This window comes from Saimiri boliviensis, chromosome 6 (assembly GCF_048565385.1).
Source record: "Saimiri boliviensis isolate mSaiBol1 chromosome 6, mSaiBol1.pri, whole genome shotgun sequence".
Classification (NCBI taxonomy): Eukaryota; Metazoa; Chordata; class Mammalia; order Primates; family Cebidae; genus Saimiri; species Saimiri boliviensis.
This window is the reverse complement of record NC_133454.1, coordinates 113335722-113353810: the sequence shown is the minus strand read 5'-3', so window position 1 is coordinate 113353810 and position 18089 is coordinate 113335722. Positions and strand designations below refer to the sequence as shown.

Below are 18089 nucleotides of genomic sequence, written 5' to 3'. Positions count from 1 at the left end.
CCTCTGGCTTGAGTTGTGTTGGTTAGAGGCAGTGACTAAGCAGGCAAAGTGAAATGTAGAGTCCAGGTGAGAAAATCTGTTTTCTGAGTAATTGGGCAAAACATCTATGTGTGTGGGGGCAAGTTTATTCATAAGGGCAATGTTGAGCTTGGTGTGTGAAGTCATGCAGACCTGAGTGTGAATCCTGGCTCACCTTTTATGAGCCATGTGACCTCCAGCAGATGGCTTAAATCTCTGAGCTCCAATTTCCCCTTGTCTGTGAAATGGAAGGAACTCACATAGACTGACCTCTCAGTTTGTGGCAAGGATTAAATGAGCTGCTATGCTTATAAAGTAAGTGCTCAATAAGGGTTCAGTGTTATTTTTCTTTTCTTTTCTTTTCTTTTTTTTTTTTTTGAGACAGAGTCTCGCTCTGTAACCAGGCTGGAGTGCAATGGCACGATCTCTGCTCACTGTAACCTCGGTCTCCCAGGTTCAAGCAATTCCCCTGCCTCAGTTTCCCAAATAACTAGATTACAGGCGTGCACCACCATGCCCAGCTAATTTTTGTATTTTTAGTAGAGATGCGGTTTCACCATGTTGGCCAGGATGGTCTCAATCTCTTGATCTTGTGATCCACCAACCTCGGCCTCCCAAAGTGCTGGGATTACAGGCATGAGCCACCGCGCCTGGCCCAGTGTTATTTCTTACAGAGCGGAAAATAATCAGAATGAAGTTACCAATAGTTGGAATACAGTTCCCTGTGAGTTCAGAAAAGAGAGCCTAAGAGGCTTGCCTTTTGAATTCTGTCTTGCTGCTAGAGAGACGAACATATGAACCTGTTTTCTCATCAATAGAGTAGAGTGATTCACATTGTCCTGCACTAAATTCACAGGCTTGTTTTGGCAATCAAACAGCATATTGCACAGGGAATTCCTTTGCAAAAATAATTTAAAATCTCCTTGAACAGATACTGCACTATCTCACCAATATGTGGAATATAAAAATGTCAGAGGCTTAGGAGCAGAAAGTAGAGTAGCGGTTGCCAGGGGCTGGAGGATGGGGAATGTGAGAACAGGTTGGTCAAAGGGTACAAAGTTTCAGACAATGCAGAATAAGTTCTGGAGATCTAATCACGACTACAATTAACAATCATGTATTGTGTATTTGAAATTTGCTGAGAATAGGTCTTAATTATTCTCACACACACACACACAAAAGAGACTTTGGGAAGCCGAGGTGGGCTGATCGCTTGAGCCTAGGAGTTCGAGACCAGCCTAGGCAATACGGCAAAACCCTGACTCTATTAAAAATACAAAAAAATTAGCCAGGTGTGGTGGTGTGTACCTGTAGTCCCAGCTAGTTGGAAGACTGAGGCAAGAGGATTGCTTTAGCCCGGGAGATTGCAGTGAGCTGAGATCACGTCATTGCATTCCAGCTTGGACAACAGAGTTGTCTTAAGAAAAAAAAAAAAATAATAATGAGGAACTCTGTGGGCTGATGGGTATGTTAGATAATTGGCTGAGTGTGGTGAACATTTTGCAATATATACACATATCAGAAATCACCTTGTACACTTTAAGTAGATATAATTTTGTCAGTTATACCTCAATAAAGCTGGGGGAGAAAAGAAGACACAGAATTGGGCAACTGCACCCGGTCCCGATGAGTCTGTGTACCTGAGACCCCAGCACTTGTGGGAGTTTTGTTCTTTCGTTTCTGGTTTGATTCTACTCTTCTTTGAGTTCCAAGAAACTGCCTGACGAAATCCAGCCTCTGCACATAGTAGGCTAGGCTCACTTCGAGGCCTGCCATCTTCAGCCTTTAAGTCTCTGAACTCTCCAGAAGCCCTAGGCTTGTGATTCTTATTTGGAATATGCTCTACTCTTAACACATTTGTCAGTGTTCTTCCTTTTGAGTGCACTTGTTTTTACTTCAAAAACTGAACTGACTGGCATGGTGGTAAACACCTGTAATCTCAGCTACTTGGGAGGCTGTGATTGAGGCAGGAGAATCCCTTAAGCCCAGGAGTTCGAGACCAGCCTGAGCAACATAGTGAGAGCCTGTCTCTAAAAAAATAAAAAATAATAAAAAAGAGTGATGTGAATTGACATAGGACCGGTTGTTTGAATACTTGCTTTTTGGTTTAAGTATGTTATGGTGGTCATCTTTTTAGTTACATTGTGCCCACAACAACAATGTTTTAAATCCAGCAAAAATAAAAATAGAAAATCCCCTTGAATACATTTGAGGTAACACTGTAGTTTTCGGCTCTTCCCATGAGAGGTTTTACGGAGTGCCTACTCTGTGCTACCTGGGTGCTGCTCCTGTTGGTGGTGACAGCGCCCGGGAGAAATTAAAATTACAAGAGTGTTTCCTTCCAGATGTTGTTGCTGCAGGCTCAAGGTGCTCTTTTAACTGGGACATCAGACTTTCTTGAAATAGACAAGAATTCTAGAAACATGACATTGTGCCTGATTCATCTCTTAAAACTTGCCGCTGACTCATTCTCTCCTTGATAGGTTCTTCAACAGTAACTTTAATTACATCATTTACTTATTGTTTTCTTCCTTGATTTATTCTCTTTCTACAGTTCTTGTTTATCATCTCAGTGATTGAGCCAGCTCACCTCTGAGATTTGGGTAGAATCCTCTGGACTCTGGAAATAGAAACTGACTTTTTCATGTATCTCAGTTAATGTGGACAAACACCCCCAGGCTTGTACACTTGGAATATATCAGTAGGAAGAGCACTTCTCACTTTGCTAGTGTTTCACACAGCTTATCTTATTTAATGAGCTCAGCTGCCGTACACAGTAGATACCAGAGGCTCTGAGAGGGGACTGTAACTTACCCAAGATCATGTGGTAGATTGCAAAATGGGCTCCCAATCTCCACTCTTCCCTGTACCCACATCTTTTGCCATTCATCTACAATGTCCTTTTCTGATTCTGAGCTCAGCACTATAACTTGCTATGGCCAATAGGATAATAATGACAAATGCAACGTAAGCAAAACCTTGGAAAATACTTGTGCAACTAATCATGATTACCTTCTCTCTTGTACACCTTCCATGGCCATGAGAATATGCCTAGGGTAGAATTAGAGACACTTGGAGCAGAGCTGAGTCATCCTAGCTGTTCCAGCTGAGGCCAGCCTAGGTCAGTTCATCTAGCCCTAAGCATGTTAGCGAGCCCAGCCATGATCAGCAGAACCACCTAGCCAACCACCCCAGACCTGTGAGCAGTAAAGCCTTACTTACTGTTCTATTCCACTGAGGTTTTGTGATTATTTCACAGCATTATTATAGCAGTATGTAACTGATAGAATCAGTGTACAGGAAAGAATATGTGTTAGTTCGTTTTCATGCTGCTGATAAAGACATACCCAAGACTGAGCCATTTACAAAAGAAAGAGGTTTAATGAACTTACAGTTTTATGTGGCTGGGGAGGCCTCAGGATCATGGTGGAAGGTGAAAGTCACGTCTCACATGGCAGCAGACAAGAGAAGAAGGGCTTGTGCAGAGAAACTCCCATTTTAAAAATCATCAGATTCATGATACTTATTCACTACCATGAGAACAGTCTGAGAAAGTCCTGCCCCCATGATTCAATTATCTCCCGCCATGTCCCTCCCACAACAAGTGGGAATTCAAGATGAGATTTGGGTGGGGACATAGCCAAATCATATCAGAGCAGATCTCTGGAACTGGGCAGGCCAAGGGTTTGAATCCCAGCTCTGCTATTTGGAGTGTGTGTTTCTTTTTGAGACTTAATTTCCTTACCCTTGAAATGAGGTAATGTACTTCCCTCATAGGGTTGCTAGGAAGATTAAACACAAGGTGAAATAAACAAAGCCCCAGGGACATAAACAAAAAATGATGGCTTCTTGCAGCAATGCTCCCGAACAAACAACTAGGGGATACTGAGCCCAGTCCCAGGACTGTCCAAGTGTGAAGCCAACACCTTTTCCCATCAACTCCAAGGTAGAAATTAAGAACAAAATGGCCTGGTTCTAATCTTACCATGAAATGCTGCATCCCTGGATCTTCTATTGCAGCATAGAGGGCAGGACAGGCCTTTAAAAAATTAATGTTGTTTAAATTTAGGGGGCTGGAAAAAAAAGCCAAATCCAAGATTTTCCTTTGGACTTGTGGTTTTGCCAAATAGATGGCAGTGGTTTGGGGAAGAAGGGTTGCTTTTGCCTGGGTATGGGTGTGTTTCAGATCAAAGTCCTCCTGGCGCGGTTGGGTGCAGGGGCTGGCCTGGCTGCATTTGCCCTGACTCTGTTGGTTGCCCTCCTGTGTGCACATGCATTTTTGATGACAGATCATTCAGGAAATGTGAATGCTTTCCTAGGAGGCTTTGCTTTTGTCACCTGGCCTTCTTTTCTGGGCCTCCCGTAGGGCTGCCCTTTCACTTCCTTTGAAGCCATTGTCTTCTTGACATAAAAAATGTACTCAGGTAAGCTTGCGGCTAATTATCTCAAGGGGGAAGAAAAAACAAAATGAACTCAAGGCTGAAATATAGAACAATTAACTCTGTAAACTGTGAGAAGTCATAAGACACTCTTTGAAAATTAAAAAATACATACACATTTGAAATAGTTTCTTCTTAAACAGAATTAACTTGGGATGTTTCCTACACAATTCAGCTTCCTTCTCTCCCCTTCCACTCCCACCCCAGATGGCTCACTTCCTTTTATCATCTCTGATGCTGACGAAGGGTGACAATGGTTAGCTGCACTGCACTCTGCCTCTAACTCATTGTGTCACCTTGGATAAGTTACACGACATTTCTGAGCTTCTGCTTCACATCAGTAAGATGATATTGCTATTATACTTCTTTAAATTTTTTTTGGTACTATAAAACAATAATTTATTATCTCTTACAGTTCCATGGGCTGACTGGACTCCACTGGGAGTTCTTAGTTTCTCTTGTGTGGTTGGGTGAGACAGTGGCTGGGACAGGACTCATCTGAAGGCTTGAGTGGGCTGGATACCCAAGATGGCCCACTTTTAGACAGAGGTGGCTGGCAGTTGATGCTGACTGTTAACTGGGAACTCAGCTGAGAGTGTTAACTGGAGTCCCTAGACAGGGCTTCTCCATGTAGCTTGGGCTTTTCATGGTAGGGCACCTGGATTCTGAGAGAGAGCCTCCCTAGAGGCCCAAGTGGAAGCAGTAAGGCTTCTTATGATGTAGACTGGAGTTACTGAGACATCACTTTTGCTATATTAGAAGGTTCGATGCTGACATTTTATGATTTAACAACTTGTATCCTCTGTCTTCTGCTATTGAATCAGAACTAGTTTATGGGGCTGAGCAGCTGGTCCTGGGCACAGAGGAGGCTGTGTCCTCTGTGCTTGTGACCACATGGGAGTTATCATCTACCAGTGCTGGCTGCATCCTGGCTGTGCCTACCTCTGGGCTCTGAATCTCGGTCCCTCAGTCTCCTCAACCCCAACACAATTGTGATGTTAGGTATGTATTAGGCATGTGAAGATGAGAAAGAGAAGACACAGCTCCCACGTTTATCTCCATGAGAAAATAAGCCATAGGGAGAAAGACTGATGTGCATGAGAGGGAGTGTCAAATGCCAAATGGGTGTCACAGTCAGGGTGTGTTAGAGGCACTCAGGGGAAGGAGGGCTGGGCCTGGAGTCTTTCTGGAAGAGGTGACTCTTGATCTGAATCTTGAAATCTCAGTCTGAATCTTCGCACCCAGGGAAGGAGTGGGAAGGGTATTTCATGGGAGAGAGCCACATGAGTGAAGTATGAGGCCTGGCATGGCAGGGAATAGCAGCCCACCCAGGTGACCATAGAGTGACATGAGAGGTGAGAGGTGGTGAGAGATGGGAGCCAGAGATGCAGGCAGGGCCCAGAGTCATGCAGAGTCTGGGAGGACAGGTTATAATATTCCCATTTTCCTAGACGAGGACATAGAAACTTGGGAAGATAAAGGGACTTGACTAAGGCCACATAACTTGTAAGTGACCAGTCAGGCTTCAAACCTGGGTCTCTGTGCAGCCTCAGTCTCATCCCCTTTGTGTTATAGTTAGCATCATCTTAACTGCAGTTGTTGCTGCTGGGTTTCCCAGCTCCCTCTCCTGTTTCTCTGAGGCTCCTGGCAGGCAAAGGGTGTTGCTTTTCTGCACCATTTATCGTAATGACTTCAATTAAACCATCTTGTGCTGGATCAGTGAGCAGCTCTAGGGAATCGATGAGCAGGGCTGGCAGCAGAGTCTCCTCCCATTGTCCCTGCCAAGCCCAGGTCCGGGTTCCTGTCCCCAGGTCTGGGGAAGACTCAAGAGAAAAAATGGGGACCAGGGGGCAGGTAGCAAACCATGAAACAAGGAAGCAAGTGTCTATTACCTTCCTGACACTGAGGGTGCATGGCCAGGTCTTTGACGTCCTAGCCCTGCCCACTGCTGCCCTTGCTCAGCTGCCTTCCTCTGGCTAATTTGGACCTGCAGCTGCAGCTCCAAGACAATGGGCCATCCCACCTGGCTGCCTTTGGTGCCGGCCCAGTGTGCAAGGAGCCTGCGCCGCAAGGAAGAGGGGCTAAGAGCCCTGTCCTAACTTGCTGTGTGGCCTTTGGCACGTTTCCTCCACTCTCTGAGGCTTCTTTGGGGGTAAAAACAACAGTGTGGGAATTGCAGTACATGATGCTGTTCTCCACTTGTTCTCTTCAATTTGTTGTCTCTCCTTCTTAGCATTGCTCTGTGCCTCAGAAGGTTGATCCCCGGGGAATGAATCAATGGGTTCCTGCGCCAGTTGGCTCCAGGACGATTTGGCCACGAGGAGACACAGGCAGGAGGTTGGAAGGTGGGAGAAGAGAGGGTGGAGTATTTCTTCCCTGCTCCGTCTCTGTTTTGATGTAAGGTTGGGCCAGTGCCCCTCTGCCCAGCGGTCCTTCCCCTGCTCCAGGCCTCATTGGGCTTCAGCAACCTCCTTTAGGCCCCTGGGTGGTTTCCAGCATGATATGGTTTAGATCTGTGTCCCTGCCCAAATTTCATGTGGGGCCTGGTGGGAGGTAATTGTATGGTGGGGGCAGTTTTAATGCTTTAGCACCATTCCCCTAGTGCTGTTCTCAAGATAAGAGTTCTCGTGAGATCTGGTTGTTTAAACGTGTATAGCACCTCCACCCTCTCTCTATTCCTCCTGCTCTGGCCATGAGAAGACGCCTGCTCTGGCTTTGCCTTCTGCCGTGTTTGTAAGTTCCCTGAGGCCTCCCCAGAAGCAGATGCTACCTACCATGCTTCCTGTACAGCCTGCAGTACTGCAAGCTAGTGAAACCTCTTTTCTTTTTTTTTTCTTTTTGAGACAGAGTCTGGCTCTTGTGGCCCAGGCTGGAGTACAGGGGCACGATTTCTGCTCACTGCAACCTCCACCTCCTGGGTTCCAGCGATTCTCCTGCCTCAGCCTCCCAAGGAGCTTGGATGACAGGTCCTTGCCACCACAATTGGCTAAGGTTTGTATTTTTAGTAGAGATTCGGTTTCACCATGTTGGCCAAGCAGGTCTCGAACTCCTAACCTCAATTGATCTGCCCGCCTCAGCCTCTCAAGTGTTTGGATTATAGGCATGAGCCACCACACCGGGGCCTCTTTTCTTTATAAATAATCTAGTCTTAGGTATTTCTTTACAGCAATGCGAGAACGGACTAATACAGAGCAGTCTGCAGTCCCTGGGTTTCTCAACATTCTTCTTGGCTTCTTTAATCCATCCCTCTGTAAATAGTCCCTCCTCAGTAAAGTCTCCTCAGTTAAACTATTTGAGGAGAGTTCTGTTTCCTGTTGTGACATCGATGTGTTCTCTGAAGGCCCTTTCCTTCTCTGAAGTCTCTGAAGTCTCACATGTTAGTGAGGGGAAGAGGCAAGCACCTGGCTGACCCTCAGGCTCCGGAGCCTGGCTTATCCTACGACAGTGTCCAGGGTGAGTGATCCCAGCTCCTCGGCAGGTCATCCTTCCCCTCCTTTGGTCCTCAACCTTCACAGCCTTCACTCAGATTCCCATCAGTTATCTCGTGTTTTAATCCAACTGTATTGAGGTATAAACTCTGAATAGAAAATTACATTCATGGAAAGTATGCAATTAGATGGGTACCTGTCTGTTAAGGATGTTTGTGTCCCTCCAAATTCATGTTGAAACTCAATCCCTGGCCAGGTGCAGTGTCTCATGCCTGTAATCCCAGCACTTTGGGAGGCCAAGGTGGATGGATCATGAGGTCAGAGCTCAAGACCAGCCTGGCCAAGATACTGAAACCCCATCTCTACTAAAAATACAAAAATTAGCCTGTTGTGGTGGTGTGTGCATGTAATCCCAGCTACTTGGGACGCTGAGGCAGGGAACTGGTTGAACCTGGTGGGTGGAGGTTGCAGGGAGCTGAGATGCCACCATTGTATTCCAGCCTGGGCAACACAGCAAGACTCCATCTTAAAAAAAAAAAAAAGAAAGAAAGAAACTTAATCCCCATGTGGTGGTATTAACAGGTGGGGCCTTTTGGGGGGTGATTAAGTCATGAACGTTCTGCCCTTGGGAATAGGATTAATGCTCTTGTAAAAGAGGCTTGGGAGAGCTGCCTGGCCCTTCTCATCCTTCTGCCATGTGAGGACAAGGTGTTCATCCCCTCCGGCGGACGTAGGAACAAGGTGTCATCTTGGAAGGAGCGAGCAAGCCCTCACCAGACACTGAATCCGGCAACTTGACCTCCAGGACTGTGAGATACATTTCTGTTATTTATAAATTATCCATTCTAAGGCTTTTTGTTATAGCAACAGGAATGGACTAAGACAGGATTGTTTCTATCCAGGACTATTCTAACAGCTTTCCAACTGGGCTCCAGTCTTCATTCTTCTCTCTACAAACTTGCAGTCTTCAGATCTGATCATATTACCCTCTGATCATGTTCCCGTCCTGCTCATAAAACCTGGCTGGTGCTCCTTTGCCTTGAGATCAAACTCTGGCCGGTGCTCCGTGACCTTGAGGTCAAGCCCTGGCTGGTGCTCCTTGACCTTTAGCATGACTATGAAGCCTTCATGAGCTGGACTTGAGTGCTCCAGGCTCAGTTCTCACCGACGTCCTATAGATGCTCCAGCTGTCATGAACTACTTGAGTCATACTCTCTCCAAACTCTCTGCCTTTGCCTGAATGAGTCCCAGACCTGATGTGCTCTGCAGCCTCACACCTTTGACCCTCTATTTGTCTCTATGTGTCTCACTAATTCCTCTTTGTCCTGGCCATCATGAGTCTCTCCTCTGTGTTTCCACAGTACATTGCAGGTTCTTCTCTTGTTACTTTTATCCTGAACCATAAACAATGCCTGTTATCTTACTAGAGTGTGGGCCACTTGAGGTTAGAGTGTGTGTCTCATTCTGCACCCCGAGCTACTAACACTGCATGTGGTATGTCATTCATTTCCCATCCATCCATTCAACAAATATTTGATGATCTATTAGAGGCCAAGGACTCTTCCAGCACAGGGCTAAGCCACTGTGCAAGATAGGTGTACTAATCATTCTGCTGTTGTATCTCTGCTCCAAATCCTACCTTTTTTTTTTTTTTTTCGAGACAGGGTCTCGCTCTGTCACGCTGGCTGGAGTACAGTGGTGCAATCTTGGCTCACTGCAACCTCCACCTCCTGGGTTCGACCAATTCTCCTTCCTCAGCTTCCCAAGTAGTGGGATTACAGGTGTGTGCCACCACACCCAACGAATTTTTGTATTTTTAGTAGATTTTTACTACTCTCCCTTTATTCGTTTGTCTGTCTTCCTCAGCTGGAATTTGAGGTCCATGAGCCCACGGGGTTTCACCATGTTGACCAGGCTGGTCTTGAACTCCTGACCTCAAGTGATCTGCCCGCCTCAGCCTCCCAAAGTGCTGGGATTACATGAGTGAGCCGTTGCACCTGGCTCAAATCCTACCTTTTAATGCTCTCTTTGTAATGCTGGGGCTGGTATATCCTTTGACATGGGACTTTCAGTTTTCATCAGCAGTGACACTAGCCAGACACTGGAAGGCAGGAAGAGGAAGCAGGAAACTGATCCTTCCTTTATGCTTCCTCTATGCTTGCCAGGGTTGTGCCAGCAATGGCCCTTCTTCCTCTTGGCAGAAGCTGGCTCTAGTTTCTAGCTCCTTTCTCCACTCCCAGAACCAGCCTCCCCATGCCACCTTAGAGGTGAGTGGCAGCTGGGTGATGTCCCCTCAGAGGGTTGGCTCCTAGCTCTGTGGATTCTTCCTAGATGGGTTTTTGCCATGTTGCCCAGGCTGGTCTCGAACTCCTGAGCTCACGCAATCCATCCGCCTCGGCCTCCCAAAGTGCTAGGATTACAGGCGTGAGCCACTGCACCTGGCCATTGTTTGTTTTTGGAATGGAGTCTCTCTCGCCCAGGCTGAAGTGCAGTGATACAATCTTGGCTCACTGCAACCTCTGCCTCCCGGGTTTAAGTGATTCTCCTGCCTCAACCTCCTGAGTAGCTGGGATTACAGGTGCCCACCACCATGCGTGGCTAATTTCTGTATTTTTAGTAGAGACAGGGTTTCACCACGTTGGCTAGACTGGTCTCGAACTCCTGACCTCAAGTGATTCATCCTCCTTGGCCTCCAAAAGTGCTGGGATTACAGGCATGAGCCACCACACTTGGCACCATCACACTGTCTTATCTTTATCCATTTATCTCGCCATGTTGGCTAGGCAGGTCTTGAACTCCTGACCTCAAGCAATCCTCCTGCCTTCACCTCCCAAAGTGCTGGGATTACAGGTGTGAGCCACCTTACCCGGTCCTAGCACATAGATTCTGACAACACACACTGCTTCTTGTGGTTATTACCTCGGTCTTACTTCAGTGCTCCCTTTCAGATTTTTCCTCTCCCTCTAATATGTTATATTTAAGCTAACTCCTTATATTAAATAACACCTCTGAAATATCGAGTGCAGCTCCTATTCTCCTGGCTGGATCCTGACTGATACCATGGGGCAGGCCCCTGGCCTTGTGGACCTTAACTTCCAGGTGAGGAAGGTAGACAACAAACCAATAAAGAGAGAGTAGTAAACAGTGTTACAACGAAAAATTAGACAGGGGAACGGATGGAGCCTGAGCTACTTTAGATAAGTTGGGGAAAGTCCGTCCAAGAAGGTGACATTTAAGCAGTGAAAGAATTAAGTTTCCACCCATGTAAAGAGCTGGGGAAAGATGCCCCAGGGACAGAGACCAGTCAGTGCAAAGGCCTTATGGATTGAGTGGGCTTGGATTCAAGGATCAGAAGGAGCACTGATGTGGGCAGAGTGAGGTGAGGGACTGGTACTGCAGGGGAGGAGGGCTGAGAGGTAGGCAGGGGCTAGATCACGTGGGCCTCCTTAGCCAAGGATTAGTTTGTCTCTCCCTCTCTCTTTTTCTTAGAAATTCTGAATGTGTTGAAGAGGCTTTAGAGGGATTTAAAATATAGGAAGTAACAAGGTCTGACTTAGATTTACAAAAGATCTCTCTAGCAGCTGATGGAGAGACAGTCTGTAGGGAACAAGAACAGAGGCTCTATTCTCCTCAGCAGATCGTAGGCACCTTTCAAGGATGAGGAAATTGAGGCCCAGAGAGCTGACAAGATCTGCCCCAGCTCACTCCATTTTGGAGTTTTGGTTCCCAGACCGGTGTCCCTTTGTGACTATTCATTCTCTGAGGCACAAGTGACCAGGCTCCAGGTGAAGCTTCTTGGGCTGGTTTGTAAAGCAGGCGAAGCCCCTGGGACAGCCAGGCACCCACCCTTGACGATGCTCCTGCTTCATCACAGGTCCTGTTGAACCCAGCTCACGGTTTATCCAGGTTATACCGGTCTGGTCTGTCACAATAAGAGGTGGGGGAGCATCGAAAGAAAACAAGGCTCCTGGCCGGATGTGGTGGCTCATGCCTGTAATTCCAGCACTTTGGAAGGCCGAGGCAGGTGGATCCTGAGGTCAGGAGTTCAAGACCAGCTTGGCCAAGATGGTGAAATCCCGTCTCTACTAAAAACACAAAAATTAGCTGGGCATGGTGGCACGCACTTATAATCCCAGCTACTTGGGAGACAGAGGCAGAGACTTACTTGAACCCGGGAGGTGGAGATTGCAGTGAGCTGAGATCAAGCCACTGCACTCCAGCCTGGGTGAGAGAGTGAGATGCCATCTCAGAAAAAAAAAAAAAAAGAAAAAAAGAAAAAAAGAAAAAAAAAAAAAAAGAAAACAAGGCTCCCTGGGAGCTTCTGCAGATGTTGGCATGAATTCCTAACCCCCCAAATTTATGTTATTCTCCTTTCTTCTTCCCCAACATCTAGTCCATCAGCAACTCCTTTCCAATCTTCAAACATTTGCTGACTCTGACCCGTTTTCTCCAGGGCCACCAGGAAGCAACTTTTCTGTTCTATCCCAAAGGGCACCATCACATACACTATAATCTGAATCATGACCCCTGGAGCCATGTGGAATTGCCACATCTCTCTCTCCCCACCACGGCTACCCTCCTCTAGCAACCATCTTGTCTCCCACAAATATTAGGGGAGCTGAGACCCAGGTCTTAAGCAAGTTAAGACCCAGGCCAGCAGGGGCCTCACAGGTAGAATCAAGGCAATGCTGGTGGGATTTGGGGCTTACCTTGAACAGACAGTAAGGGCATTCTGGATACAAGGGAGGGGTCACTTTGTAAGTAGAGGTAGGAGAAAGAGAAGAATATTTCTGTGTCCCTCAGGCAACAGGTTTTTGCTTTCTTGAAAGAACCCTTCCTCCTGCCAATTTTGGGGCTGGGGGGAAATGGCCAGATGGGTCCTGGGAGTGCTGCTGAGGTGATCTGGGCTGTCAGAAATTTTTCTCCACAGCTTGGAAAAAGAGGAGGGTGTAAGACTCTGGATGAAGCCGAGAGATCCTTCCATGCTTGGGAACCCGAGAGACCACAGAAACATGAGCTTCGGGAGACTCCAAAGCCTCCCACCCCCTTCTAAGCTAGCACTGAATTCTGATTGGCTGTCTTTGCCTGCCTCAGTTTGTTCCTCCTACTGATTGGCCAGGTTCTTCCGCCCACGGCAGAGCCCCGCTCCAGCTGCCAGGTCCTCCCACCTGCCGCAATGTCACCTGGGATTGGCTGGGCTCTGAAAGGCCAGGCTGGCTCGGCTCTTGCCATCATCAGATTCTTCCTCATTAAACAAATGAATCACAATCCTAATTAATTTGAGCAACAGAATTTATGTAACTACTCCCAGCAGGATGTCTGCTCTCAGTCGGCAGCAAGATTAATTCCTCTCTCTGGGAAATTCCAGCCTTGCTGGTCAATAAACCTTAATGATGACTGAAATCTCCCATCTGTCTCTGCTCAGGGCAGGTAACCCCTGTTAAGCAAACACCCAATTGGCCTGAGGCAGTATCCCAGGCATCAGCAGGACAAGGACAACGATCTCCCAGCCTAGATGTGTCCTGAGCCACATGGAGCACACAGTAGGTGCTTACTTAAGGACAGGGGCTACCCAATCTAGGGAAGTTCTGAACCACTTAAAGCCCTCAGGAGGTGTGCAGTGTCTACTTATGGAATAAATGAAAGGGAGTGTGTGTCACTCAGATACCTACCAAATGGTCTCAAGATCCAAGCAAGCTTCTCCAGCTCTTTCCCGCCTTTGCTCCCCCTATTTCCCATGACTATAACCCAATTCTGTCTTTACTATTTTGAACTTTCCAGACTCAGAAATTTGGTTCTTAACGTTTCCTGCCCTTGAACTGTCCATCCCAGCCCTCTCTCTCCAAAATAGACTTCATGCTGGCTGCATGGGAGGGAGGGGTAGCAAAGAGCAAAGTGTTCTGGAATTAGTGCTAATTCTGACTCTGCCGCTTACTCATTGTACTTTACCTCTCTGTTCTTAACCTCTCTCTCATATGTAAACCACATGAGGTTCTTGGGGAAGATTAAATAAGAAAACATGGTGGAAAGGTACTGCACGGTGCTTGACTCATTTAATTAGTGACAGTGTTTTAGGTAATGGAGATACCTGCTCAAGGCAGACAAGATTCCTGCTCCCAGGGAGTTTAATTTCTAGGAGACAGGAAGCAAGCCAGCAAACATATAAGATAATCTTAGTTAGGGATCAGTGCTCAGCAAAAACAAAATAGAAAAACGTATGGAAAGAGACGGAGGGGTGATGAACTCTTTGAGGAGATGCCACTCTGAGACTCAAATGACAAGAAGGAACTAACCACATGAAATCTGAGGGAATGACATTTTAGAAAGAGGGAAAAGAAATTGCTGCTAAGAAGATGTGGGTGTGTTAAAAAAAAAAAAAGAAAAAAAAAATTGCAAAGGCCCTGAGGTACGATTGAGCGGCTCATTGGAGGCTTTTGCTCTGTGTCTTGTAGGTGAATGGGGTGAGGTTTGGTAGCACTGAAAAATTCATCCAGCCACCTATCTGGGGGAATGTGTGAGGGTAAAGATGTGGACCCAGGTCTTCTGCCCTTAAGAGCGGAGTGCTTGTCACTACAGCACAGAGAAGGTGTAAGAGAAAGGAAAAGTGAGTGGGAGGTGGTGAGGGAGGAACAGACTGCCTTGTCCTCCACCAGATCTAAATCTGTCTCCTTCTGACGGTTGGCAGGATTATAGGATCTGGTTCCCATGAGGGCCTCCACCTCCGCTGGCCTAAGCTGTCAGTGTCGGAAAGCACCAGCCCTAACAGCCCCCTCTCTAGGTCAGCTGCGATTCCTTCTTCATTTCCAACAGGGAAAATCCAAAACTTTTATAATATGGGATTTCTTTTTTCTCATGATAATCATGTTCATTGTAGAAAAGTTAAAAAAGTGATAAAAAATCAGCCAGAATTCCAATTCCGGAAATTTTGGTGTCTTTCTGCAAAGTTCCTATGCACATAGATACTTTCTAAAGTTTGAACATACTGCACATGCAATTTTGGAATATGCCTTTTTCCTTCTGCCATAAAAAAAAGTCTTCAAATGCCTTTCAACAGCTACACAATAGTTCACTACATGAACCGACTAAAATGTAACTATTTTCGGCCTTTTATTAGAAATAACACAAAGAACCCCGAATCTTTGTTACATGATGTCCTAATAGAGTAGAGGAAGTGCTCTCCAATCTGGTGCTATGTCCTGTGCCCAGGGAAACCATTTTTTCTTTCTTTTTTTCTGAGATGGAGTCTTGCTCTATTGTCCAGGCTGGAGTGCAGTGGTGCGATCTTGGCTCATTGCAACCTCTGCCTCCTGGGTTCCAGCGATTCTCCTGCCTGTCTCCCAGGTAGCTGGGATTACAGGTGTGTGTCACCACACTTGGCTAATTTTTGTATGTTTAGTAAAGCTGGGGTTTTGCTATGTTGGCCAGGCTGGTCCATCTTCTTAGCTGGAGGGAACAGGGGCATCTATACTCTGAAACGCCGTGGCCTTGTATAGCACAGTCTACTGTCGATTTCTTCTGAGAAATGAAGATTGTTGCACTTCCCCCAAATTTACCTTCATTCTTAGCCTTTCCTTGTCATTGCGATCCCAGAAAGGATACAACGGGGAAGAAGGGGAGAAAGAAGGGGGGCTGTCATTTGACGCTACATTCGGAAACAAACATATTGCAGATGCATGAATATTCTTTAACAACATTTTTATTAAATAGTAAATTGCAGGTGAGAGGGCCAGGATCGGGCCCTGGTCTCAGTATGCCAGAGTCTAAGGTGACTGTGTTTGGTTTCTGCAGGGGCCTGCCATGGAGGCAGGCATGGGAGGCAGGAGTCAGGTTCTAATGATTGGAGGGTGCTGGGGGTAAAGTGGGGTGGCCCGTCTATAGTAGGCCTGGGGAATCTGGCAGCTGGGGGGTGACTGGGAAAGCACTTGAGGACCCAGGTGAGGGCCAACATTCATTCGAAGTGTGGCCGGAAGGGTGGTCTGCCTCCTGTGTGTGGCTGGTACTCAGGTTAAAGCTCCTCCTTGGCACCACTACCATCATCATGTCTCTGGTTTCCGGCTTGGGCTGAAAAAAAAAAAATTGAACCAGAGACAGAGAAAGGCACAGGAGAAAAGACAATGAGGAGAAGAGTGTAAAGACAAGAAAAAGGAGACAGAGGGAAAAAGTCCATGTAGGGAGGCAGGTACTTTGACAAGTGGAATCTTTCTGGTAGACGTTGAAGCAGTAAGAGGCACTTTGGTCCTGGGCAAGTTTATTACACACAGCTGATGAGCTCTCAAGGGCCAATGACAAGTATTCAGATACCCAGTGGGTCGGGGAAATGGCGTTTGTCAGCTCTCCTGACTACAGACCCTACCTCTAAACTGATTTGGTGCCCTGTTTCTGCAAATCAATTTCTCAAACTTTCTGGGAGCTGATTATTTCTCAGTGGAGCAGACAATGACAAACTAGTGCCAGGGAACAGTCCTTCTTTCAGGCTCCCGGAAATTCTGGGGAGGGAGGGAGGAGTGGAAAACATTTTGGTGGCCTGGGCTCGAGTCAGAAGGTCGGGGGAGGGAAGGGATGGGGAGAAAGAATATGGGGAAAAGAAAGGAGGAGTAGGGGTGGGTATGGGCGAAAGAGTTCCGCCCTTCTTACCCATGCTCACCTCTTGCTGCCAAATAATTATACTGTCTTCTTTTCAGGCTGCAGGAAATGGTGTTCCGGTATTCACTGGGAAAGCCCAACAGTCATTGTCAGCTTCTGAGGCATATGAATGGGGTACAGTGAGGAGGCCACGGTCTTGGTTGGGAAAACCGAGAAGGCAGCAAATGCAGGGGCCTCACTCTTACTATGGGAACACATCTCCGTTCAACTTGGTGAGAATAGAATGTTTCAAAAGGACCTTTTATCAGGAAACTACAGGAAAGAATCAAACCAACCCAAAAGTGGGGTTACAGGGCATTCTTCAGTTTCAATAGCTTTTTCCTTTCTACCTAACCCTGTTTGAGTGGACCAAAATGCTTCCTCTTATTTTTAGACAGGGTCTCACCCTGTCACCCAGGTTGGAGTGCAATGGTGCAATCTTGGCTCACTGCAGCCTCCACCTTCCTGGTTCAAGTGATTCTTGTGCTTCAGCCTTCCGAGTAGCTGAGTAGCTGGGATTACAGTCGCCTGCCACCACACCCGACTAATTTTTGTGTTTTTGGTAGATATGGAGTCTTGCCATGTTGGCCAGGCTGGTCTCGAACGCCTGTCCTCAAGTGATCTACCCGCCTCAGCCTCCCAAAGTGCTGGGATTACAAGCGTGAGCCTCTGCGTTGGGCCATCCTCTGTCTTTTGAGGTCACACTCAGGAGGCCTTTCTGGTAAGCAGCCACTTCCCCTAACCCTCCAAGCTCTCCCTTTGGCTGCAGGGCGTCTCTCCTTCCTTCCTTTTGAGCATCCTCCTGGCTCTGCACTGGTAGTGCTTCTCTACTCTGGCCCTTTCCCTGACGTTCACAATCAACTAGCCTGTGGGTAATCTGGGTTCTCCCCTTCTTGAGGCAGGGCATCTTCCACGATATCCAAAAGCAAAGGGCTTGAAAGATCATGGACAATCAATCCTCTCCTTATGAAAAAGCAACTGAGCCCCAAGATGAGGAAGAGACTCACCCAGGGTCACAGAATGACGGAATGGCAGGTGTGGGGGCGGAATCCAGCCAGTGCAGCCTACCTAACACTACCGTTAATGAAACCCATTAGTAAGGACTAAGCCTTTTCCCCTTCCCCGTCCAAAGGCTCTAACCTGTGTGTGAGTCTAGGCTGACCCTACCGTCCCCTCCCCATTCCCCCTGCCTCCGATGCGCAGGCCTTGGTGGTGAGACCAGCAGCTGTGGGCAGCAGGATCTGCTCCACGGGCTCAAATAGCCGGGAGCGTTAGGCCTGCCCTCCAACAGCGGTGGCGGGGGCAGTCCTCATTGGCCCAGCAGAAGTGATGGACAGGTCAGTAGCCCAGTGAATGATGAGCCTGGGAAGCGTGGTGGCCGTTTACCAGTCAGTCCTCGCATCACGAGATCCTGGGGGTAACGGTTTTATTTATTTTTTTCCCCCCCAAAGTTGATTCAGCCGTTTCTCACGCTCAAAATCCAGCGTCTTCTCAGTAACGGGTGAAAAGCAATTTTCTCCCCCCAAAGAAGAATGCATTTGGGGCTCTCAAAGTACAGACGAACCCTTCAAGAGAAAATGAG

The 18089-nt window shown here is 47.2% G+C and overlaps 1 long non-coding RNA gene across 1 annotated transcript; it reads right to left on the bottom strand.

Moving 5' to 3' along the window:
• Nucleotides 1-15561: 15561 nt before the first annotated feature.
• Nucleotides 15562-17796, bottom strand: LOC104650583 (uncharacterized). The gene is made up of 3 exons (XR_744177.3): nucleotides 17648-17796; nucleotides 16530-16624; nucleotides 15562-15946 (listed from the first exon to the last, which is right to left on the bottom strand). It is a non-coding gene; the product is annotated as an uncharacterized LOC104650583 (long non-coding RNA).
• Nucleotides 17797-18089: the final 293 nt, after the last annotated feature.